The following is a 14436-nucleotide window of genomic DNA, read 5'->3' as shown; positions in this document are numbered from 1 at the left end:
TTTTTTCCCGTCATAGGATTACAATTGTAATAAATACTAAAGCAATAAGATCTCTTTTTTTTTTAATAAATAAATAGTAAATGCCTGTAAATTCTGCAATATCTGAGGTAAAGTGTTCGAGCATATAGCATATATACGATTTTAAAGGTGCTGCGGCATCAAATTGCTGCATTTGGCATCCAGCAGCATGAGCTAGTTAGCTGGTTAGCTGGTTAGCGGGCGGATGCTTGCAGATTCTCCCACCCGGCTAGCTGCCAGACGATGATGTATTGCAGCGCAGCAATAAGTAAACCACAAGAACACCTCGCACACACACACACACATGCACAGGCAGATTCAAACAATTACAAACACCAACACAGATTGCAAGAGTGAGAGAGAGAGAGAGAGAGAGAGAGAGAGAGAGCTTGAGGAAGAGGAAGGGGAAGGGAAAGGGAGGTACGTAGAGCGCCGTTGACATTGATGATTGCGGCTCGTCGTCGTCGACGGCGGCGGCGGCGGCTTTATTGTTGCCGTTGGTGTCTGGAGGCGCTCGAACGTGTGCTCATAATAATCCCGATATATAAGCCAGCAAAAAAAACTCGCCAAGGCAAACACACACGCAAACACACACACACACACATATAAATAGAACATGTGTCGCCGTGTGTTGTTACGAAAAGTGTAAAATAAGCATCAATCATCGCTTATTCGAGTTGTCATCAATCACACACACGTTGCACACACACACACACACATATACGCGCAGGCAGAGCAAAAAGTACAACAACATGAAGCAACAAGCGCCGTTATCCTTAGTGGTTAGCTCTTGTCGAGCGTCGGCCCCCTCTCGTTCGCTACCTCCCTCCCTCCCTCCCTCACTCGCTCGCTCGTTCGCTTAGCGTTTACAAATTTGCTGCAGCCTTTAAATTTGCAACCCCTTTGCCTGGACACAGCCGACGTCCGGCCCTTGGCACTACCCCGGGCCCTAGCTGCAGCCCTATATCTAATCAGCTTTGCGGCAGTTATTAAATCATCAGGTTGCACGATCGGGCGCCCATCCGCTGTCACATGTCTGTCAACAGTCAGCAAAGGACACTACAACAACAACAACAACAATAACAACCCGAAAAAAAAATTGGTGTAAATTTATAGGCGAGGGTAGGCTGAAGGGTTTGCAATTTAGAGACTATGTATTTATATATGGAATAAGTCTTAGATATTTATATATAGTTTTTCTTTTAGATTTTATGTTGAACTTAAATTTAAGAATATTTTGTAGGAAATTCTGCGAGGGGTGTCTGAAAAGTCACTGTAATAAAATTCATGCAAATGATCATTTTTATATATTTATTAATAATTTTCTTACTAAGATTTTTGTGGGCAACTGAGAAAAATCATATATCACATAGGCGAAAGCAGATTGATAAGTTTTCAGACTAAGAAATGCTGCAACAAATATAATATTTATATGAATTTTCATTTTAAATTGCCTCTTAAGATATTTCCTTCATATATCTCTGCTTAGACAAGGGTAGTTTGAAAGATAAGCAAATATATTTATACATATATGCTTAAATATTCGACTTATATATACTATAGCACATACATATAATAATATTTTTTTAGCTGGCAATTTGTTAAACACATCTCGCATGTGCTTGCATACGTTTGTATGTATTGTGCGTAACCAAATATGCTTCGCCCTGGCCCTCTGCGTGTGTCAAGGCGGAAAATAAAGATTTAATCGGCATTTACGTATAATATTTTTAGGTTTTTATGATAATGCGCTCTTCTTCTTCTTCTCCCTCTTTTACTTTTTTCTTTTTTTGTGCAGATATGAAACTCAACGAGCGACCCTTCAAACGATTGAGCCTGTCATTTGTGCGTGTGTGTGTGTGTGTGTGTGTGTAGAAACCGTGCTCAAAGCCAAAGAATGGAACATGCGAACTTTTATACATTTCGAGCGGTAGTTGATAAAGAAAAAGTATTTTATGTCCCTCTCTGGACGCAGCCAAAATGAGGAGGTGGGGCACCAGGAGGACTGAGGTAACTGATTAACGTGTCCCAATATGCCCGAACATGAATCACACTTTAACTATTTGATATCGAATGCCAGAAAGCAAAGATACAAAAATATAGAAGGAGAATGGAAACGAAAAAAGAGAGTTGGGCAAAGTGAGGCAGAGAGAGAGAGAGAGAGAGAGAGAGAGAGAGAGAGAGAGAGAGAGAGAGAGAGGGAGAGAGAGAGAGAGAGAGAGAGAGAGAGAGAGAGATAAAGCGAGAAGTAGTAAGATGCTGCTTGAGCAAGACAAAGAGAGCGAGAAAAGGGAAAACGACAGAAATTAGGATCAATGACAAGAAACAGGAAGAGACATAATGAGAAACGGAAAGAATATTAAATAAAGAGAGAGAGATTTATATTTATTTAGTGAAAGAGAGAGACAGAAACAACAGGAACTAATGAGGAGCAGAGAAAGGTAGCCGCTGCAGAGAATGGGGCACAAAGAGTCAATTGGAATCATTATCAAGCCATCCTCGGCTAGTTGCCATGGATCGAAGCATAACAATGGCCAGCCGAAAGGGCAACAAAAGGTGAAATGGGTTTTAATTTCAATTTGTACAACAATCCCGTTATATCAGAAAAGCTTAGGGCTGCCGCTGTTTTTATATAATTTCGTATGCGGATCTAAAAACAAAGTAGAAAACCCGAAATGCCAACGCAACTGGGCAGGCAATCAAATAAAGTCACGCCGCTTTAACATTTGCGGTCGGCAGGACAACGCGAGGGACGAAATGATGGACAGTTTTAGCAGTGGGTAACACGATATGCACACACACACACACACACACACACATACACACGGAGACACGGCCACAGAGGCACTGCAAAAGGCTGCAGGACATGTACACGAAATTAATTTGCAACGAAGGGCACGCTCTCTCTCTCTCTCTCTCACACACACACACTTTTAATCCAACATGATATGATGCTACAGCAAAATGCAAAATGTAGCCGGAGTCCAGCTGCTGAACCTGAACCTGAACCTGAATATGCCGCCACGCCCCCCACGCCACGCCACGCCGCTGACTGCTGACTGCAACAAAAATCAGAAAGCGGATTAAACGTATTCGTGAGAATTCGTCAACGATTTCACACCTGTTCGACAATCGCGCCAGCTAGTGGGTGTGTGTGTGTGTGTACGTGCGGTTGTGGGCTGTAGGCGTGGTCCGGCATAAAATGCCAATTAGAATTTCAAGTTCGCAGTCCGTTGGGCTACGCCACGCCTTTGGGCAACATCCCCGACTTTTTCGCCAACGCAAATTGTTTATCGCCTTCCGGGCGCTTTATTAACTTTACGGCTGGCCGAACTCTGACCCGTAGTCTGAGCAGGGATCTCAACTCTCTCTCTCTCCCTCTCTCTCTCATTCTGTGGTCTCTCCTGGTCAGCGGCATTTTACGGACTTTCGATTTTCATGTGTTTCAATTCGATTTGCTTTGGTTTCGGTTTCGCCACTTCATTCCGCTTTTCCTTGTTGTTGTTTTTCTCTCGCACCTTTCTGGATTCATTTCCTTCCTTTACTTCCATTTCATTCAATTTGTTGTTGCTGTTGTTTGTGAAGCCCTTTCCCTCCGGCCGAGCGGAACGCGGAAATGCACTCAAAATATTAAATGCTTCAGTAGTTTGCAATTATTGTGCGCGTTGGCCTTGTGCTTAATTTATAATACGGCTCCGGCGTGAGATTCTGCTACAGGAGTCCGCCGTAGTCGCCCAGCTGTCCGGCTGCTGACCATTCGCGCCGCTTAAATGATTGAGCATACGCACATTTTTAAAGCATTTACTTAAAGTCAATAAGATTGATGGCTAGTCGGGAGCAATACTTGAATGGAAAAATGGAGAAGGACTAACAAGCTAATATCTAAGAGTTACTAATACGGGTCAGTAGTGGGAGGGGAGATGTGCTGCCAGAGGCAGGGGCAGGGCTAGGCAGAGGTCCATGATTCGGGTAAATCGAAGTCGAAGTCGAACTCAAAGTCGAAGTCGAAGCCAAAGCAGAGGTCAAAGTTGCCCTCAAGTTGTCTGGCGCAAAACTTTCAATTGCTGCTGGGTCTTATCTTTATTATCGTCGCTTTTATTACGCTGACCATACCTAAGGAGGGGGCGTGGCCGATGCAACCGGAGCAGGGGTGTGTATTACTCATAAAGTATGTCATGTGTCATAAATGACAGATTCTTAGGCATGCTTCATTGATCCTTTTTTGGCCGCAACGCTTTTTACGATGCCACCACAGAGGCGAGCAGAGATACGGCACAAGAAGCTCTGTGTGTGTGAGGAAGTGAGAGAGCGAGAGATAGATGCTAGCTAAATTGTTGCAGTATCTGCCACGCACACACACACATACACACACACACACACACATACGAACACACACTCACACGCGCGTGTTTGAAGTTTGCTTTTGATAAATGAATGGATTTTCAAAGGCGACGTTAATGAAATACGCACACAACACGAACCACACACACACACACACACATAGCTCACACACATAGCTCACACAGAGGATGTTGGCTAGCTCAGCATGTGCTCCCTGTGCGTGTGTGTGTGTGTGTGCTTCTATATATCCTTCAATCTATCAAACTCACGTGTCCGTCGTGTCTCAATTTACTCGCTTAGTTTATGTTCAACTCGAGGAAGGCTTCTGCCTGCCTGCCTCTCTGCGTTGCCAAGTATTTTGATAGAGTCCGTTTGGCATATTTATGAAGTCAACGCAGCGGGCATTGAAAGGACACAAACAACAATGAGCAAGAGTGAGCGCCGAGCGTAAGGCGGCCAGAGAAAGATAGATATGGAGAGCTACAGAGAGGGGTGGCCATCGAAGCAATGAACCCGGTTGGCCTCTTAGCTAATGCTCTTGATTTTTGCATAGCAAAAATTCCAACGCTAGAAATTACTCTATTTGCATCGACGTAAGCGAGAAGTGGGATTGAGACATGAACAGAAGCATGTACTGCTCAGATAAACCAGTTCAATTGATTTGAATGCCGAATGAGCTACGTAGAGTATGCATAAATCTCAATTTGTTGGATTCAATTAGCAAACATGTTATCGATAATAACTGTTATCGCTGTCGATTATCGAAAGATTCCAGCCAAGCATGTGAGTGCTATGTGCATATACTAGCCTAGCTACATATGCCCATAACTTTGCTATCAACTATCGATAAATGTCATATAAGTGTTCCTGTTGTGATTATCGGCTCTTATCGATCTAAACTGTCATTTATCTTCGTTCCATTTGCTTAGATGTACTAGTGACTACTGGTATGTTAGCCACATATGAAACTATCTTCATTATCGACTATCGATAAATCTTATGTTGCTTGCAACAGCACTTAAATTAGCTTGCCACAGCTGGAACTCTCCCTCTCACTCTCACTCTGTCTCAATCTCGACCTCTTTCTCACACACTCTCTCGCTCTCTCTCGCTCTCTCTGTGTTTCACTCTCCTTATCTCTGAGGCAATCCAAAAATACTTAGCAGCCACGTCAAATGTCACTAAATAATGCAGAGAACCAATTACCAAGGCGAGGGCGAAATCAAGTGATCCCACTTGCAAATCCGCATCGCTCTTGTTGGTGTTGCAGCACTTCTCTTGGCTGCTGCTATTGTCGCTGAAGCTGAAGCTGAAGCTGTTTGGCGCTTTGTTTTCGCCTGCGGTGCCTGGGCGCTGAAAAGTATGCCACATCGAGAATCGAACCAAAAAGCAGAAGCAAAAGCAAAAGCAAAAGCAAACGCATTAAAAGCAACTTAATAATTCAGATCGAAGTCAGCAATCAGCGCCGCTGACATGTTGACAAACGACGCCGCCAACGACGCGGGCGATGCGGGCATACAGCTTACAGCACACAGCATACAAGCGGAATAAAAGTAAAAGGAGGCGTGGCTGGGCTGCGCTGCGCTGGGCGGTGGCGGGGGCAGGTCACGTGAGGATGAGGACAAGAGATTTACATTTTCAAAATCGAATGGCGACATAAGCCACCGCAAAGCAAAAGACACGCAACCACAGCCATAATGAAATCCATGATAAACAAGATAAACGAACTCAACAAAAAGTACATGGATACACACACACACACACACTGAGAGACACATATTCGCGCACACTCTATCAATATTTATGTGTGTGTCGAGAGAATATCGCACACTTGTGATATACTCTACTCAAATACATTCGTCGTATACTTAACGGAAGTTTTGACTGAATGAATCATTGAGATGAATCATATATGAATCATTGAGATGAATCATATATGAATCATTGGGATGAATCATAATTATTATATGAATCATTTAGATGAATCATATATGAATCATTAAGATGAATCATATATGAATCATTGAGATGAATCATATACGAATCATTGAGATGAATCATATATGAATCATTGAGATGAATCATATATAAATCATTGAGATGAATCATATATGAATCATTGAGATGAATCATATATGAATCATTGAGATGAATCATATATGAATCATTTAAATGAATCATATATGAATCATTGAGATGAATCATTGAGATGAATCATATATGAATCATATATGAATCATTGAGATGAATCATATATGAATCAATGAGATGAATCATATATGAATCATTGAGATGAATCATATATGAATCATTTAAATGAATTATATATGAATCATTGTGATGAATCATATATGAATCATTGAGATGAATAATATATGAATCATTGAGATGAATCATATATGAATCATTGAGATGAATCAATATGAATCGTTGAGATGAATCGTTGAGATGAATCATATATGAATCACTGAGATGAATCATATATGAATCATTGAGATGAATCATATATGAATCACTGAGATGAATCATATATGAATCATTGAAATGAATCATATATGAATCATTTCGATTAAATAAATGAATGAAATGAATAAATAAATGAAGATGAATCGTTTGAATAACTAATTTTCATAAAACCCCATATCCATTTCTATATTCAAATGTATTGAATCAGCTGATGCCCAAAGAAACATTCGAATTACTCAAAGCACTTGCTCGGGCATGAGTATATAAATTAATAGAATTTACGCTATGTAATTTCAACTAGAACCAAAGCCATTCAGCTTGACTAAGTACTTCCCTCAAATGTGAATCACATGACGGAACGTGAGATGACACGCCGTCTCTGCTAGCAAGTATACCCGATAGCAGTGAGGGCATGGGCAATGGAGTCGCGTCTTGCTGCCTTGGTGACAACCGCTGATACATTTGCTTATATCTATTTCAGTCATGCCGCTTTATGCGGAGACTCTGTTTTGGCATATCGGCTTGCAAAGCCACCACAGCGCTGGCAACCACCTTGTGGACCTGCCCCACCCCGACCCGCCCACCAAGCAGCGTCAGCTCTGCAGCACCACCCCCCACCACCCCCCCTCTAGCCATGGAGCCGAAGCCTTTGCTGCATTGGCGGCTCATCTTTGGTCGTTGTCAATGTTGTCTTCGATGTCTTCGTTTGCAATCAATGAAAGATTTATGACAACAAATACATATACACTCAAACACACGCACACACACACACACATTGGCTGCTTCTTCTTCTTCTTCGTCTTCTTCGTTCTTTTTTATGTCACATCATTATTTTTATTATGACGCTGCCGGCGGCGTCGGCCCGTTATTCGAGAGTGATTAGTGACTAAAAATGACAACAATAATAATTGCATTGGCTCTGCGTGTATGTATGTGTGTGTGTGTGAGTGTGTGTGTGTGCGTGTCGGCCACATGAATGATGTCCCATCCATGTTATTCGATATGATTCACAAATAAGTACAAATATTTGCTATCGCCGAGCGCTGTGCAACTGAAAGCAGCTTTCCAGGAAAAACTGATTGGTTTATGCCACATGCCGTCGCTAGATGGCGCCAAATTGTCCGCCAGCAATGGCCACAGCATTTCAAAGCATTTCAAAGCCCAACGCAGCAGACTTTTCAGCCTTAGCTTCCACAAATCAATGTGGAAATTTGAAATGAATACAGAATTAGGGAACAATTAAATACAGGAATCGAATGATTCCTTCTCTGGAATAGAGCAGTTCGATCTGATATGTACGATTGACTGTGGGACTGCGGTGGATAAGGAAGAGTGAGGGCGAGTGAGGGAGAGATGCAAAGGGAGAACATGAGGCCAATGGAACGGGGTTGCTATGCGTATCACTGGATTAAGAAAAGACGGTCAGAAATCAACAGGACTTAAATGAGAGATAACCCTTTATGGCCTCAGCTCTCGATTGTTGACTCTCTGGAATCATGCAGCTGATCGGCTTGGCTCAGGTTTGGTTCAGTTTTCAGGCATTCGGAGTGGTTCGCTTCGCTTCGGCTCGGTTCCTTGGCTTTTGGCAAATTTGTAAGTTAGTTCCGTTCAACTTGGACATGCAACAGCAGTTGTAGTACGCTGTGTGTGTGTGTGTGTGTGTGTGTGTGTGTGTATTGTCTCTATTATCTGATGTCTTCTGTCTGCTGTTTTGCTGCTGCTGCTGCTGCTAGCTCACATTTTGACACTAACTGCATTTAGTAGACTTTTAGCCACGCCCCCAACAAACAGCTCTGCCGCCCAACTGTCCGTCTGTCCGCCCAGCGTCCCATTTGCAAGCTGTAAGTGAAATCTTTCAGTGCGTGTAAAATGCCGTTGCTCGGTTTTTGGGTGCCACGCCCACACACTTGCAACACCAACAACAGCAACAACAAGAAGAGGCAACGAGTTGGACAACAATGAAATGCTTTTAGCATCGAGCTGCGAGCAGCGCCAAGCGAAATTAAGTTAACAACACACAGAGAGTGAGAGAGTGAGAGAGAGCGAGAGAGGGAGAGAGCGGTAGCGATAGAGAAAAAAAGTTTTGTGCACTGTTTTTATTGAAAATTGAGTTAAAAAACAGAAAGTGTCGACGTCGGCGACTCGTTTGCTGCGTGTTGTATTTTATTTTAACATGCTGCTGCTTCTTCCAATTGTTACACACACGCACACACACACACACACACACACAGATGACTGCATGCACTCACATAAATTGTTGTTGCAAAGTTTACTTTTGGCCTAGGCCCAAATCGAACGAAAGGTCTTAAAACAAATATAGTTTTTTTTTTTTCTATCAAGTGTAATTTATAAACGCTTAGCTAGCAATATTTTCTTGAGCTTTTTTTCTCAATATTCTCATATATTTTTTCAAGTGTATTCTTAAAAAAAACAAAAAAATTCTAATAAATTTTGAGCACATGAAACAAAAGAGAAAACGAGTTGACTGTTCAAGCAAGGTTTTTTTTTTATAAAATACTGCAACGACTTGCAACTAGCTAATCAACTTTCTGTTTTCCTTATGTGTACTCAGTGGAAGCCATAAATGCTTTGACAAGTCAGCTTAAATGAGAGACTCAGCTTATCAATTAGTGATTGCAATTTCAATTAAAAAATGCACTTCACTTCAATTGTTTAACTAAATATCGAGTCAGACTAGCGCTAGTTAAATCAAAAAAGTATTTCGTTAATAAAAACAATATTTACTAACAGCTCACTTATAACAAGACTATTCAACACTGCTTTTAACACTGATATAAATATCGATAAAGCAGGCTATTGCAACCATATTGTCATATCTGACATATGCATACATGTATTATAAATTATAGCTCTTGCTTGATAGCAACTCTTTTAATAGATATAGTTAGCAAGAGCAGAGCTTCCTCTTCATTCGCTCAAGGCTTAGGCTAACGCTTCATGTGAATATTGTAAATCCAAATGAATGCGAGTCAAAGGATTCGCTCAATTTGTTGATGGCCGGCTTCAGTTAAGCAGACAAACTTGCGCTTAGGTGCTCCAAGGAGTCTCAATAAAAGCTGTCGACAGGGCAATAACATCAACACAAACAGAGAGAGAGTGAGAAATGGAAACAAAGAGAGCGGGGGTGAGAAAGGGGGGGGGGGGGGGGAGAGGGCGAGAAAGGCAGAACAGACGCTCTTTAGTGTTGCCAAATCAGCGCAGAGATCACACAGAGATAGCTGCGTGTGTGTGAGTGTGTGTGTGTGAGCATAAAATTTATAAATTATTGAATCTATGAAAATATGAACATCACGTACGCGACGCCGCACGCTTTAGCTGCTTGTTTTTTCTTCTGCTTCCTCTCTCTCTCTCTCTCTCTCTCTCCCTCTCTCTCTGGGACGAACTATTCAGCAGCAGATACATCTACAGGCCATAGATACACGGATACAGATGCATAGATACAGATACAAGCAAGACAATCGCACAAAATGAACTTACAGTTATGCACAAAAAGCAAAGTATGTGTATGTGTGTGTGTGTGTGTGTGTGTGCGTACGTCAGAATATGCACAGAATTTCATTACGCTGCCTGCGTTCGTCGTTCGTTTTTATAAATAAATAAGTTGGCATCCCTGCCAACCAGCCAGCCAGTGAGCCAGCTAGCTAGCCTGCCAGCCTGTTTATTTGTTTGTTCGTTTGCTTGTTGTTTGTTAAAGTTTGTTCATCTGTTTCGTCGCGTTCGACGTGCTCAACATTATTGGCGGCTTCGCTGGCTACGCCAAGATACCAATTGAGTATGGTATGGGGGATGTAATAGACCCCCACCGGCAGACCCACCACAGAAACTCCTATCTATCTGCCAACCGGCACGAACCGCCCCAGCACCGCCCCCATCTTAACCATAGTTTGAAAAGGCGTCTGCCAGCAATAACGGTGCCAACTAGAAAACTTTTCTAATAATTCGTTTGATGAATTTCTTTTCCACGACACCAAAAACAAAAAGAATAAAAAAAGGGGCCAACGCAAAAGTCAGCAGCAAGCCAGACACGGGGACAAAATAAGAGGAAGCGGGCGAGAAGCGGATATATTCATTGCCTGGTCGCAGTTGGCGCAGCGTTCCTCGGGCAGACGCAACTGAACTATGCTGGCAATGCATAAGAGCTTTTAGCAAATAAACAATAAACCAGCTGTCAGCCAGCACTCGAAAATGTCGCAGCCCTCGCCTGATATTGAGAGAGGAAGGCAGCGCACTCCGACCAACTAATATGCAGATGAATGCGTGTAAGGTAATGCGTGATCTACTTTGGATTACTTTGAGCGCATTCCTCAGGCATATTGAATAGCGCCTGTTGGATGAGTGATGTACACACATACATACACGATCAGGCTCAGCTATCCTGTGTCCTAGGACATTCACATCCGATGATAAACTATGTATATTTGTATAGCTTTGTTTCTGTGATCTACTAATGAATCCACCATAGACCATAGCCCATAGTCCATAGTCCACAGTCCACAGTCCACAGTCCACAGTCCACAGTCCACAGTCCACAGTCCACAGTCCAGTCCACAGTCCACAGTCCACAGTCCACAGTCCACAGTCCACAGTCCATAGTCCATAGTCCATAGTCCATAGTCCATAGTCCATAGTCCATAGTCCATAGTCCATAGTCCATAGTCCATAGTCCATAATCCACAGTCCATAGTCCACAAATTACACTCCATAGTCCATTGAAATAGCTAAGAGGAATATTTCCTGAACGATTACCGAATAAATGAAAAAAGAATAAAATTTTTGGTGTTCAAATAATCGAAGATATTTATTTGAAACATTTTTGTTGTTTTTTTTTTTTTTAATAACAGTTACTCCATTAAAACAGGGCGCGAGCACACGTCCCCGGCATCAAGTAAAGGGGCGTGGTACCGTCCTGCAAGAGAAAGAACTTCATATAATACAATATAACAAAGAGAGAAATAATTATTTGTTGCTTACCTGAAAACCAACTCGAATTATGTGTTTTTTTTTTTGTTTGAGAAGTTGAATCTTGATAACAGTTTTGACTTTAAGACCGGCTAACGAAACTTCGATAGTTTCGTGTTCATGTGTTTTCCTAGTTTGTCGTTTTTTATCGTTATATTAGTTAGAATCGGTAGTTGTGCGCTCTTTTGTACGGATTGGATCTCATTGAGGTTCCTTACTAGAAGATTTTTCGCGTACGACGCTAACTGCAGCGCTCTGCTCAGAGCGCGGTACCGTCCCGCGTAGTAACTGCACACCGAAACATTTGAATACAATTGTATAATACATATATGGTATACTTACGAATTGAAGATGACATTGAGAGAACCAATCAAGATATTGCTAATTTAGGTATAAAGGTATGTAGTAGGTATGTAGTAGGTATGTTTGAAACCTATTTTTGGATAGTTTGCAATCGATATTCATCCGATTGATGAAACATATCACACACACAGAGGCTGTTGCTTGTGCTAGAAGAATGTAAAGTAGAATCTTTAGATTATGAATTATCTTATCAGATATCTTAGGAAATACTTACATATGTTTTTTTTTTTTTTTTTGTCTTTTAGGTATGTGTAACCTATAAGGAGTGGCAAACGCGTTCTTATATTTATGATATGGTGATGGATGAGACTCGAAGCATATTTTATACATATATACATATATATATATACATATATGTTTGGATGTACATATCTAGGTAACCATAACTGTCTTTGTTCATTCCTTTGAATATACATATATATAGTTATAAAAACATATACTACTATATGTATATATGCGTATATGCATTTGAATTTCTTGATGTATTGATAATTCTTGTTGCAGTGGTTTGTTTTATTCCGTTTAATTCAGTTGCGTTGATGTTCGTAGTTTACGCTGACATCCGCCAGATACCGACAGAGAATAGGCGCTCCCCCAGGCTTAGAAGGCCAATTTACATTGTTTGCATCATTGAATGATAGGTGTTATTTTGGTTCGCATCTAAATCGAAAATCGAAATCTGGATTAGTCAAATGTAATGTCAAGGCTATAAACTGCATATCTCACCTTTGTAAGTTTGACCTTGAAAGCCAACTCCTCTCTCTGGCGATGCATTTGTATATATGTATATATAAGTTGACCGCAGGATCTAAAATAAAAAAACAATATTTAAATTAAAACGAGTAAGAAAGCTCTTCTAGTCGAGACTGCTCGACTACGAAATCCCCTGAGCCCATCGAGCAAGGGATATTTCAATATGGATGAAATAATTCATTTATGTAAAAAAAAAAAAAAAAAAAAAAAAAAAAAAATAAATAAATAAATATACATGTCCAAAAAGTATAAAATAATTGATTTATGAAAAAAAAACATACATATCCAAAATAAATGTATATATAAGAAAAAAAAAAAAAAAAAAAAAAAAAAACATTGTGTAAAATATGTACTTACTTGTATTTGAATATAATTAATATAAATGGAAATAATAAACACAAATTTTGTACTTTTTGCCAAACGTCCGGCGAAGCATTTTGAGAAACTGAATTTACATTTTACTTGATTTTACGAAAAGTGATGAAAAAAAAACCGAGAAAAATAAATGGACCGAAAAAATTGAAACATTTCCAAAATTCGATTTTCACAAAAAAAATTTAGAATTTTAGGCAGTTTTCACCCGCTCCGGTTGAGCTGTGAATACTGACTGTGAATATTGTGTGAGCTCGCCTCACTCCCTAGCTCGGAGCTTGGCACAAGCCTACTTGGATCAAATACCAAATTCGAACATGGGCACTGCCAACTTGGATCAGTGAAATAATCTGAGCATGGGCACAGCCAACTCGATTGAGAACAAAATTTGACTAAAGTCTCGACTGGAAATCAGGCGTTGAGCTGCTTATTTGTCCTTCAGCGGATTAACGAGAAGTATAATAAATATATTTAAATTATGCGCATTACTTGAGATGCACAGAGAGAGAGAGAGAGAGAGAGAGAGAGAGAGAGAGAGAGAGAGAGAGAGAGAGAAAGAGAGAGAAGAGAGCAAGAGAGAGAAATCCAGCTGTAGCCAAGGCAAACATGTTTGCATTTGGTCTTAGCCGCCACCAGCCAGCTCCATCAGGCCAGGGACCACAGCTCGTATACGTAATCTATTTAATGCAACCAAGCAAGCGTGCGAGCTATGTGTGTGCGTGTGTGTGTGTGTGCGTGTGTGTGTGTGCGTGTGTGTGTGTAGCTGCTCACTTTGGCATTATCAACTCATAAATATTTATTGAATTTTAAGAAATTTTCAAAAATTGGTTACAGAAGTAGCCAAAGGTCCGAGGCCAGCCCAGCCCTGCCCAGACCAGACCTGCCCAATCTCTGGCGCTGGCTCTGGCTCTGACTTCAGCTACTGCGCTGCGTGGGCGGGCAGCATCGACGACTTGGCTATCAACAGATATCCGTCATCGATTCTTCTTAGTCGCCACCCCTGCCACGCACATCCCCTTGCCGCGAGCATCCGCTGCGCTGTTCGCCTGTCGTTCCGTTTGCATTCTCTTATTTGGATTATAATTTTTTCCATTTCACATATGAATGCGTTTGCTGTCGCTCTCTCGTTCTCTGTCTCTCTCT

At 41.3% G+C, this 14436-nt stretch overlaps 1 long non-coding RNA gene across 1 annotated transcript; it reads right to left on the bottom strand.

The window, feature by feature from the left end:
- Window positions 1-11616: 11616 nt before the first annotated feature.
- Window positions 11617-13550, bottom strand: LOC115565511 (uncharacterized). Its single transcript, XR_016197529.1, has 6 exons — window positions 13279-13550; window positions 12895-12976; window positions 12383-12828; window positions 12148-12314; window positions 11818-12093; window positions 11617-11752 (listed from the first exon to the last, which is right to left on the bottom strand). It is a non-coding gene; the product is annotated as an uncharacterized LOC115565511 (long non-coding RNA).
- Between the last annotated feature and the right edge of the window lie 886 nt (window positions 13551-14436).

This window comes from Drosophila navojoa, chromosome X (assembly GCF_054131105.1).
Source record: "Drosophila navojoa isolate 15081-1374.11 chromosome X, UAZ_NAV_1.0, whole genome shotgun sequence".
Classification (NCBI taxonomy): domain Eukaryota; kingdom Metazoa; phylum Arthropoda; class Insecta; order Diptera; family Drosophilidae; genus Drosophila; species Drosophila navojoa.
Note: the sequence above shows the minus strand (reverse complement) of the source record. Positions and strands in the feature narration are given on the sequence as shown.